The following is an 11479-nucleotide window of genomic DNA, read 5'->3' as shown; positions in this document are numbered from 1 at the left end:
AAAAGGCTGCAGTTTGTTGTTCTGCACGGTGAAGTGTTTTGTGGACAAGCTTTAAGATCTGTGCGTCCTGCAGTATCCAGGCACGCATACGTTGTTCGTTTCGTGAGAAAGCCGCATTGTTGTTACTTCCGCAGCAGCGTAAGTAAAATATAAAACAGATTTTATTTTATATCGCGCTCGCGATGAGTATATATAACGAAGCAGGAGAATGCGTATCCGTGGACTAAAGAGGGCAAAGAGCGCACACACGCAGCACGGAGCCTCAACTGTGCAGTCGAGGTAGACATACATTGGCCGTCGGTATGACGGATGGGAAGCAAGCAACCATCTGGCTACCTAACGTATAGGACCACGGAGCTGTGAGCTATGATCGCCCGAGATTTCGGGATGGAGGCGGTCCGCTCGTTGTCAAGAGCAATTGGCTGTCTTCCAGGAGTGGACACCGCAGAAATCCAGGACGCGGCGTGCACGGAATGACGGCGATGAAGGGATGCTGTTCATACGGCACTCGCTCGATGTGACGGGAATTCTAAGACAAAATGGAAATGCGCCCCTTTCCTTACCCACAGAAAAAAAACACACACCATGAAACCAACCACTTCTAAGAGAAGACCCTTACGAACAGACAGATTTGGGAAGTAAGTGGGGTGGGGGCTCCGGTAAGCAACGTGAACTGCTCCTGCATTCGTTGGCAAATGAAATGCCAGCGGGACCATTCAAATGCGAACAGAAGAATAGGCAAACTTCCCTGCAGGAAGGCTCCATGGGATCGCAATTGATCATCATTTCCACAGTTCGATGACACCTTGTTTAATACTATTACGAACACTTTAAATTTAGCGTGATATGGTTTTATTAGAGCTGTAACGAGCTCGAATTTCACTTTTTCCCGAGAGTACGTTAGGCAAAAAGAACGACATCAGAATGTGAAAGAGGGTGCAAGCGCAACCTGCCATCAACTCCCACTATTGAGGACCGCAGGACGGTGGCTCAAACAGTAAAGTAGGTGTAGCACGAGGAACAGAGCGTTAAGGACCACGCACTACGTGTCTAGCGAAGAGTGTCGGCTCGAGCGCGTTCGCGCAGTTGAAAAGCCCTAGAAAAGAAGAAACCACACCAGTATAGGACACCTCCCGTAATTTCCAATAACGCAAGGGCTGGTGGATCCCAATGGAGCACCGCTGGTCACCCGCTGACCCCATCACCACAGTTTTGTTGCAGCGGTGCTTGGCATGTCAAAAAGCAGACTATTCTATTGTCGCCTCCATGTCAAAAACGCACAAGATGCAATCATCGCCTCCACTTATGTCACCCGGCACCTGTACCACTCGAGCCTTATTAGCTGCAGGAGCTGCTGAGTGAAAAGCTTTCCACTCAGCAGCTCCTGCATGCGTTCCGCGTGCTGACGACGGGCTTCTCGCTACGAGCGATCGGTGGTTTCACCTGTTATCATCACAGGTCCCAAAGCGTACTGCTCGAGCACTTGATAACATAGAAACGTTTCCGCCTCCTCTCTGAAGACCACCAGCCGAACACTCGCAACTACAGCTGCCCGGGCAAGACTGGAATATAGAGTGTGTCTTAGTTATCAGGCAGGTCAGCGATTATGCATAAGTGCGCGAATTACGTAGCTGATAACACGTTCATGCTCCAACACCTAAAGGAGCATTAGCGAGTTAAACATTGTTAACAATGGTGAGGCAGGGTAGTGAAATATTGTGCCCGTCCGACGGAATGCTGAGGAACGCCGGACTTCTCTGCGCTCCTCGACGGAAATGTTGGCTCGGCCCACTTGGTTAAAGCTCAGAAGGCCGCTGTGGCTTTTATGAAAGCGTCGGTGACAGGGTTTTTAAGCGCGGTTTTGAAGCGCTTGTCCAAACATGGAGAAATTTCACTTCAGCCAACCTCGTGACAGATATGCGAAACTTCAGCGTGACCTACCTTGCTCACCGTCCATTGATAAACTGACTGAGAAAAAAAGATGGTACGTCTGTTATCCACTGCCAATTATCCCGAGTGCTTTCGAAAGCGATCGAGAAAAACGACGAAACTGTCTTATGAGCGCAGCTCTTTGGCGCCCGTTCCTGCGTTTCGCGTCGTTGCCGTTGTCGTCGTCGCCGTCGCCGTCGGCGTTATCCCTCGTAACCAGCTCCGCGACCGGGGCAGCAAGCGCTCCTTCCCCCTTTCCCTCTGTCTTCCTCCGTGGAGGCGCGCGTGTTCTCCAATTGCTGGGCGCACGCTCCACCGTTCGCCGCTTCGTTTGCCTTCACGTTTCAGGCTCATAGGTGAGTACCGATAATATAGAGTAGCTATATAATTCCTTGATAATATAATTCCTTGTATACTGGTAAATTTCTATTCATGATTTGGGGGTATCTGAAAATTGCCCTGATCTCAATGCCTTTGGTTATTTCAGTCCAATGGTCCGGATCATCGGTCACTAATTGCCCTAAGCAATTTAGTTTACTACTTCCCTTACTGCTTCCAGTGCCTTGCCATCTGTCGTAAACTCCTGTTCTCTTTCCAGGCTGTTGAATATTAGTTTCCGGTGTGTTCATTCTTAGACTCAGTGTTTCCGAACATCTGTTCTGGAGCAAGATCCTGCATTTATCTTTTTCTTTATTACCATTAACTTGTCGATGAGCTTCTTCCAAATTTCTTCCGTTCTCTTTTCAAATTTATGCTGATTCGCGAGCTTACCGTGCTATGGTCGCTACGTGATGCATTTCTAACGAGCGTCACATCCTGACGATGCCAGGGTGAGCGCACAACATGAACTCCATGTGTCTTTTAGCCCCACCATTGCGGCTCTTCCACGTCCAATTCCTGTTCTCCAGTTTGCGGAAAAAGTTATTCATGAATTGTAAATTATTCCTCTCAGCGGTCTCTACTAATAACTTGCCCTTCCTATCCCTACACCTTGTACAATTGTCACGCAGAGTCTTGTCTCCAGCCCTTCTCACCTTCGCATTTAGGTCGTCCATATATACAGACCTCTGTGCTTTTTTTTTTTCTTTGCTCATGTCTTCGTAGCTTTCGACTACCTCGCCATCATGGCTGAAAGTGCCTACGTAGGCCTGTGCCACCTTCAGTTTTTACGTCTTATTAGGCTTAATTACGATTGACGCCACCCTCTTCCTGTCCATATATATAAGTAATCCCACATCTAGTCCTCGTCTATGTCCAAAGCCACAATAGGCTGCCCTCCGTCACTCTCCTCATTGGGCAGTCGCAGAGTTCTTTAGACATGACGCCAAAGCAGCCATGGTTCGAAGACAAGTTCCTAATACATGCATCAACCCATTTCAAATCTAGAGTTCAACTCAGGATCGCCCAATGGATCAGCCGCCTCAACTGAGGTCACTGTGACTGGCTAAAACGTCGCCCGGAAAAGTGAATCGCTTAGCCACGCAGCGCAACCTGACGAAGTGCCTTTGTCAGGCCAGAGGTCCACCTAAGCACTTGTCGCGACTTGTCTCTTGCGTCGTGTGACGCGTGTGGCATAACTCGGTTTGCCTTTAATGCACGTCACTTGAACTTTCAGTCGGCATCATTGAGGGCTATGCTTTTATTCCAAGTTTCTCGAAAATAATAATTCAAAATGATTTCATTCCTCCAAGGCTTTTAGGGGGGTCTTCAAGTGCGAGCAGCCCGTCGAGCACGCGTGGCGCAGAAATAACCGTAAAGTCTAAGGCAAAATATATCACTTCCCGACAGCCCAACAACCCCTTCTGCGCGCCATGCTGCACTTTTTCTTCAGCTCTAAAACGAACGTGACTAACTGCGGGGAGAAGAGGATATGACATTCTGGCTGCCAGCTGCCCAGCCTGCGATCTTCAATCGTGGGGCAAACCCATGTTGAGGCACAAGGGCCTCAAAGAGTTAACAAATAAAAACAATTGATGCAGTGGGGCAGCGCAGAAAGCAGACAGCCGCTGCGAGGGAGGCGGGGGGGGGGGGGGGGGGGGCGCCCTGACAGAAGCCGGAACGAAATTGGGCCGGAAAATGACGATGGTGCCACTTCCCCGCGCCTTTGTCACGTTCTACAAAACTCTTTTTCTCACGGTTCTGTTATTGCTTTTTTCGAGGCGCGAATTTATTAAACAATAAATAAGTACGTCCGTAAGGGCAACGAGAAGAAAAGGATGGACCGCGCGATCAATTTCGACACTGAGCGACCGAGTTTCATCACGATATCTCAGCCAGTGCCATCGACAAGCAGCAGCAGAAACACCTGTGCTCTGCTATTTTGACGACATTGGGGTAGAGCTAAACCCGTTCGTTTCCTTCTTGCTGGCGCGCTTGTTCGTGAAGAAATGGCGAACGCCTGCTACAAAAGTTTCTAAATATCTTTGTTACGGGCTTAATGCCGTGAGTTATTGTGCGATCAATAAGGCGGTTTTCGAGAGAAGCAGATCAATCTGTTCTGTGCTTTAGGTTTCACTGCGGCTCTGTTTCCGGAATTGCTGCAATTTGTAGGGAGTAGGCGCGCGGGCTTTTTTTTTTTTTTCCATTGTCGATGAACATTCGACTTATGACTTCATGAATATAAGTAACCTAGCAACTAACCTACATGGCGCATGGATTGCGAAATCCGATTCAGGGCGACGCAAGAAGCACTGCGAAAGTACGCGAACAATTAAGGGGGACGAAATAAAATTCGACTGACGCAGCGGCAACTGCACACATTCTATTTCAACTGTCATACGATTTCTGAATAATATCGTTCCTTAGAACAGGGAGGTAGGCAACCTCATGAGCTTCTCGCAAATGAAACAGGCCATTTCGCCACCTCGGGCGCTTCATCAGCAACACGATCAGTTAGGGGAATAAGGAAAAAGCGGGGCCCCGGAGAATGGTGCGCTGAAGGGGTGAAAGGTGCAGCTTGGTGCGGTTTGCGTCCCTTAATGCGCTTCGACCCTATCCTAAATCTGTCTGTGGCCAAGAGAGAAAGCTGGTATTATTAACGAAATTATCGTTGGGATCATGCTGGACCTTTGAACAGGTTCAACATGCCATCTTGAATTGACGGCGGAACCGGAAAGGAATGATGTTGGCGGAACATTGAGGTAGCGTTAGATGTTAACAAAACATTGACTGATCACTGCGCTTTTGTTGAGCATTCTAGACAGCGTTTTTGGTTATTTTTATGCTGAATCCACGTTAAAGTTTGATTTAGCGGATGAATATTTGCTTGCTGAGGAAGAAGGAAGGGGGAAGTAGAAAAAAATTATTAGTTAGAGAAAAGAAAAATGGTGTAAAATTTGCCATGACTGTACTCCGTCAAATACTGACTTTCGATGTAATTTTCGAAGGAGTTCACGCTTTATTGCTGCAGCCTCAATACCTATCGTAGCTTGCTCTAAACATGTGGGTAGTATTATATGCACCAAGTCCTCGCACACATATGTACGCTCTCAATATCAAGCACAACACCCACGGTACAAAGCTTGGTCAGTCTAGCGCATGAGACTGTAATATGGAATAACTGCATGCCAAAGGCTTCTTCGTCAAAGCTACATCTCAAGTTCTTCATATGGGCGTCCTTGCATGTGCATGCATTGAACTGGCGACCAGTATAATTGTGTGCATTATTCATGCTGCTATACACTTATTCTATGTAGAATGCATATAATTAAATTTGCATGTGACATTCTGTTAGTTGAAGACCTTCACTTGTTTCTCAGAAGCAAAAAAAAAGAAAGCAAAATACCTATCATAACAAGACATGCTTTTTTGCCAACTTTTGAATTATATTACATGTTACCTCTGATATCATGATATAGCAATGCAGTAGAGTGCAGGCCCTTCGGGATGCTTTATAAAAGGCGTCCATTTCTGTGCTTTAGCTAATGTATACCTAGCGGTGTATATTTGATATTTATATGCTCTGTAAAACCACAGCAAAAAATCAAGGACGAAGCCTATGCATCTTTCTTAAAGGACACTTCCCGCAACACAAGAATGCCGTGGAGACGATGTTTCGTATTTGGCTTGGGTAATGTTGGGCCGAGAATGATGGGTGGTGCTTCACGATTTGCAGTTTCGCCGCGATGTACGCTCAACAAAATTTGGGTCGACACTTGCACAGCATTTCTTCTAGGTGTGTCTCGAGAAAAGTTTCTTTTCTGGCGGTGCGCTGAAAGAAAAGTTTCGTGTCATCTCCAGCTTTTCCTCTAGGTAATGTTAGGAAACTATATGGCCGCTGCTTCGTAGAGGCCTCAGAGAAGCATGTTTAATTCACGCACGTGTGCCTGCTTCCAGGGGTGACTGGCAGATGCCAGCCTTCATGCGCCGGTGATGCCTCATGCATGACTCGCGGAAGAACGGGGCAGGGCATTGTTTTTTTTCTTTCTCCCTACCACTGAGAAAGAGGGCAGGCGATAGGAGCTTTTCTTTTCAAGGTATCGCGCTTCGTGTTCTCGGCACATGATGCGAGAACAGAAGGTGCTTTGAATGAAAGTGCCAGCCCTCGGTGCGCCGGCATGCAAAATGCGCAGCGAATGCTTACAGGTGGCAAGACCTGCAGTGATATTAAATTTCCGGGAAACAAGGGCGCGCAACATAGAGATGAGAGACGCACTGTTGTAGAAAAACATACAGCCAGACTGTGTGCCTTCCTTTTTGGAGCTGGGCTAAAGTGAGAATAAAAATGCAAGGTGCATTTAGGCTCATATGTGTGGTTAATGAAAAAAAAAATGTTGTGAGCTTTGCCCGCTGTTGGGAATTCAAGTAGAGTTCTCACTTTTAGTTATTATTTGTGATTAGTATGATTTTTAGGGTTACTTAGTATTGACAGTTGCATTTATTAGTCTTAAATAGCATTGATAGATGATTTTAATCAGAGATAATTAGTTATTCTACCCAGTGCTACCTAGTGTTGTTGAATTAATTTTATTTAAATCATTAAATTTAACTACTTAAGTGCTAACAATGATCACATTTATACATACATACATACATACATACATACATACATACATACATACATACATACATACATACATACATACATACATACATACATACATACATACATACATACATACATACATACATGCATGCATGCATGCATGCATGCATGCATACATACATACATACATACATACATACATACATACATACATACATACATACATACATACATACATACATACGTATGTATGTATGTATGTATGTATGTATGTATGTATGTATGTATGTATGTATGTATGTATGTATGTATGTATGTATGTATGTATGTATGTATGTATGTATGTATGTATGTATACGTACGTACACAGTTAATTCTAGCGTTATCAGTGATAGGCGATTTACTGGTTGCCTGTGCTGCCAAGGTCGGACACCAGTTTTTTGGTGACTTCTCCTTTTGGGCGCCCGCAGTTTGCCCCAACCGTTGAAAGCATGCAGTGAAGTTTAATCACTTTTCAGTGATTTGAACACACCTTAATTTGTTACAATAATTACTGAACGCTGAAAGACAGCACGGGTTCAATGTTGGTGTTTCAAACGCTGCGTTATTGTATTGCATGAAGGAGATAGGCAGTAGATTTTGCGACAAATCGATGCTCTGCGGTAACTTCTCATTTTTCAATGCAAAAATATAAGATCATCTACTACAACAGAAAGTCTAAAGCGGGGGTGCTGTTGTGTATAACAGCAACAAAAAAAAAAAGAAAACGCAAACCCACACCAATAACCATGTCATGCTGTTCTCTATTATGACGCTCATGTTTCAAAAGCTGTAAATAAAGAGAATAGCTGCCTTTCATGGCGCACATTCTGTCAATAATACCTCGCTAATTGTAAGCCCTTCCGATATCAACGAACTTTGTCATACCTATCAGCATTTTCGACCACCACAAATAAAAAAAAAAAAACTCTACGCGTTTCATAATCTAGGGCTACTACCCAATGCTAACTTTAGGAAGAAGGCTAATGAGTGGATTGGTAGGTTTATTTATAAACAGTTCTGTAGGCTAAAAGAGGTGTAATGAAAGTTACACGACGACCACAAATAGTGAGCCGCTGGTTCGGTGAGGCATTTGGAGCAAGAAACTGTTGCTGAGTACTGATTTTTGATGGCGCCTTTGAAAGAAATTACAGTTGTTTTTTTCCCCACGCAGACAAATAGATTTTCAGCTACACATGGGACCTCAGGGCCTTATTTTGAAGCCATTTTCAATCTCTTCGGCGCAACTGTACAGCATCCCTTGCGCACGCGAAGATAGTGGTATGTATAAGCGCTCTAATTAAATTTTGATAACAGAAAAGTTGTGAATAACGATGGCGGAGACGACAGTGACGATAACAGTTGCTGTCATACTAATAATAAAGCGATACGGATGACGATGATACGTATTTCATTGCAGAAACTGGGTTGGGAAGCTCCTGCTGCTTCGCTTTCAACGGCTTCGGCGCACCTGGTAATGGAGGGGAACTCATATTTAAAAATGAATTATTCCTGCGCAACCGTGCAGCCGGGGAGACTACCACGGAATTATGTAAAGCGCCGCTACTCGAAGGTACTCATTTTCGCCACCCAAGTTTTGTATCGCGGTAGAAAACAGAGTCTGTTATTTTTTTATTTTTTTTATGCTTGCTACCGTCACCGTGACAACGATATGACGCCGTATTAGGCCTTCTTTCGGCTGCCATGAAAGGTACTGTTAATGCCGTCTCACTTGAGTGTACAACGGCTTCTACAGACGTTTTCTGCCCCTGACGGTGACAGTGGTTTACGGGGTACTTACAATACCGCTTAAAAAGTACACTTACCCAAATAGTTGCGCCGATGTGGCAGTGATCCGTTCCGCCATCGGACAACAATAAGTCCGCCTCGCGCGGCAAAAGCCCATAATGTGGCCCTTTTTTCTTGAACCAACATTTTGGTCCATGGCCCCTTTTTCCAAGCATATCACCCCAGAAGAGCCGAGCACCAGGCCGGGGGAAATCTTGTACCCATTGGAAACCGGTGGGTACCCGGCGGCACTGGGGATCGAACCCCGTACCTCCCGAATGCGAGGCGGATGCTCTACCATGTATGTATGTATGTATGTATGTATGTATGTATGTATGTATGTATGTATGTATGTATGTATGTATGTATGTATGTATGTATGTATGTATGTATGTATGTATGTATGTATGTATGTATGTATGTATGTATGTATGTATGTATGTATGTGTGTATGTATGTATGTATGTATGTATGTATGTATGTATGTATGTATGTATGTATGTATGTATGTATGTATGTATGTATGTATGTATGTATGTATGTATGTATGTGCCATGTATGTGCTTACAATACCGCTTAAAAAGTACACTTAACAAGAGGCGCGGTAAATAAATATAACATAACAGTGAAGCCGCGCAAAGAAAAAGAATTGATCTGCGGTTTCATCATAGCTAACCGCCCAATGTCGTTCGGGAAATGCTTCCCGTGAGTTGGTGCGTTCCTTGGGTCAAGTCGTCGCTGGCGTTTTTGGTAAAACTCACCGCAACGCCTCGCACAAGCTTGCGTGCATTATGTGTCGCATCGTCGTCAAGCACGGCGATATATACGCTGCCTCAGACAACCTGAACGAGCCCGTTTAAACATGGCGGCCAACCGTTTCAGACAAGTGTATAGGCTGCAGGCTATGACGCGGGTCTCTCCAAGACACCTATCAATGAGGCAGGAAAACCAGGTCGTGACGCGCCAACGACATGATCTTTTTTGCACGCTCTAGAGACCACGGGTGAAAGTACACATTCCAAATGAGTACACATTCCAAATGAGTACACATTCCAAATGAGTTCTATCCAATGGGTGGCATTCATGAGTGCAACTTTCTCGTAGAATATCAGGACGGATAAGCGGATAAGGCACAGTGTAGACGTCTAATGCAATGCCCCGCGAAGCATAATTATCTGTCTTATCTCAGCTTGGGTTCGAAGACCAAATGGCGCCGAGTTTTTACGTACCTCGCAAAGATAAAGCCACCTCAGACGCGTAATGAGGCTTGTAGGGCTACTGTAGCGAAAATAAGTGCACACGAGATGAATAGACTACTCAGCAGAACGATTCACAGAAACGCTTCAGAAGCGATTCAGAAAGTGTGAAACGATTCAGAGAATGTGAAAATGCAGAAGCGCAACAATGCCGAAAAAAAAAAGAGCGAAGCGCGTGCAATAACAAGCGGGCACAATGAACGCAGAAAAGGCAGAACTTGAGGAAAAAAAGCTATACAGAGCGAACAATAGTGACGGTACCCCCCCCCCCCCCCCCCCCCCCAGCTAGTGCCGCTTTCAGAACTATAAGCGAAGCAAAAGAAGGGCAGAAACTGTGGCAGATGATAGTACTGTAAGTTTTAGGAAAAGGCAATAGAGTAAGAGCAGTGCGGACGATAGGCAGTCTGGTGACCAGAAGAATGCTCACTAAACGAGGAATACAAACGATGTGAAAGGGACTGTGTAGCCTGGGTATTTGTTTTAAGCATGAAAAATGATGTCTCCATGAGTAAACCCCGCTCGAATTAGCAACGCCGCAGTGGTCTTAGTGGAAAAAGGGCAGAATCGAGACGTGGTTCTAGACAGTTCTTGTATGGGAGGAAAGGGGGGGGGGGGGGGGGGGGAATTGGAAGGATGCGCGTTCATTCAGGTTTTTCGCGATAAAAGGGGGTTTCTTAATGAGACAAAGTCTTTTTACTGTTCAGTATTGCTTACTGTTTTTTTCTGTGCAAGTAGCAAAGTGCTAGTCCTGCAGCTTCTGTTCCATGCATACGGAAGAACCGTTTTTTAAACAAGCTGGTCAAAGGACCTCTAAAGCCCGGGTCAAAGACGTGGGTCATTTAATTCTTTTCAGATTCAGCCTTCGGGGGCCGGGAGGACGCTCAGAATTGGAAAGCGATTAAACAGACACTGAGCACTAGCTCCGAAATCTTGTTACATTGAAAGCCGATACACTTAACTTAATTCCCTTGGGGAAGAAGCAGTTCGCGCGTATTCTAAAATAAAAAGACAGACGATAAATATTAGCAGAAAAAGGCCGAAATTTTTTCTGTTTTCTTGTTTTTTATTATTGAAAACTAATCGTTTTCCTGCACCGCATAAAGAAGCCAGGGTGTCTTTTTCCAAGACGTAACTGCTACACGTGTCCAATTTATTTACCGTACTCAAGCTATAAGCCCAAAGAAGCACCGCAAAGTCATAGTTATTGCTCACTAACTGCTTCTGCATAGTGAAGAAGAAAAATATATAAAGAAGAAACCCTGCCGCGGGCTGTAAAGTTTTCCTTCGTAAAAAGGAACAACAAGCTCACATGAAGACTGGTCGTATGCAAGACGGCTACGGGAAAAACTGAGCTTTAATTGCAATACGGTGAGCCATTCGATCCATCGGTGATGTAACTTCTGAAGCAATGCAGATTAACTGATAGCATTACTGAAGCTTTTTTTTTTTTTTTGCAGTAAAAGCAGTACAACAGTAGTGTTAG

This window comes from Amblyomma maculatum, chromosome 1 (assembly GCF_055883805.1).
Source record: "Amblyomma maculatum isolate TAMU_Amacu chromosome 1, ASM5588380v1, whole genome shotgun sequence".
Classification (NCBI taxonomy): domain Eukaryota; kingdom Metazoa; phylum Arthropoda; class Arachnida; order Ixodida; family Ixodidae; genus Amblyomma; species Amblyomma maculatum.
Note: the sequence above shows the minus strand (reverse complement) of the source record.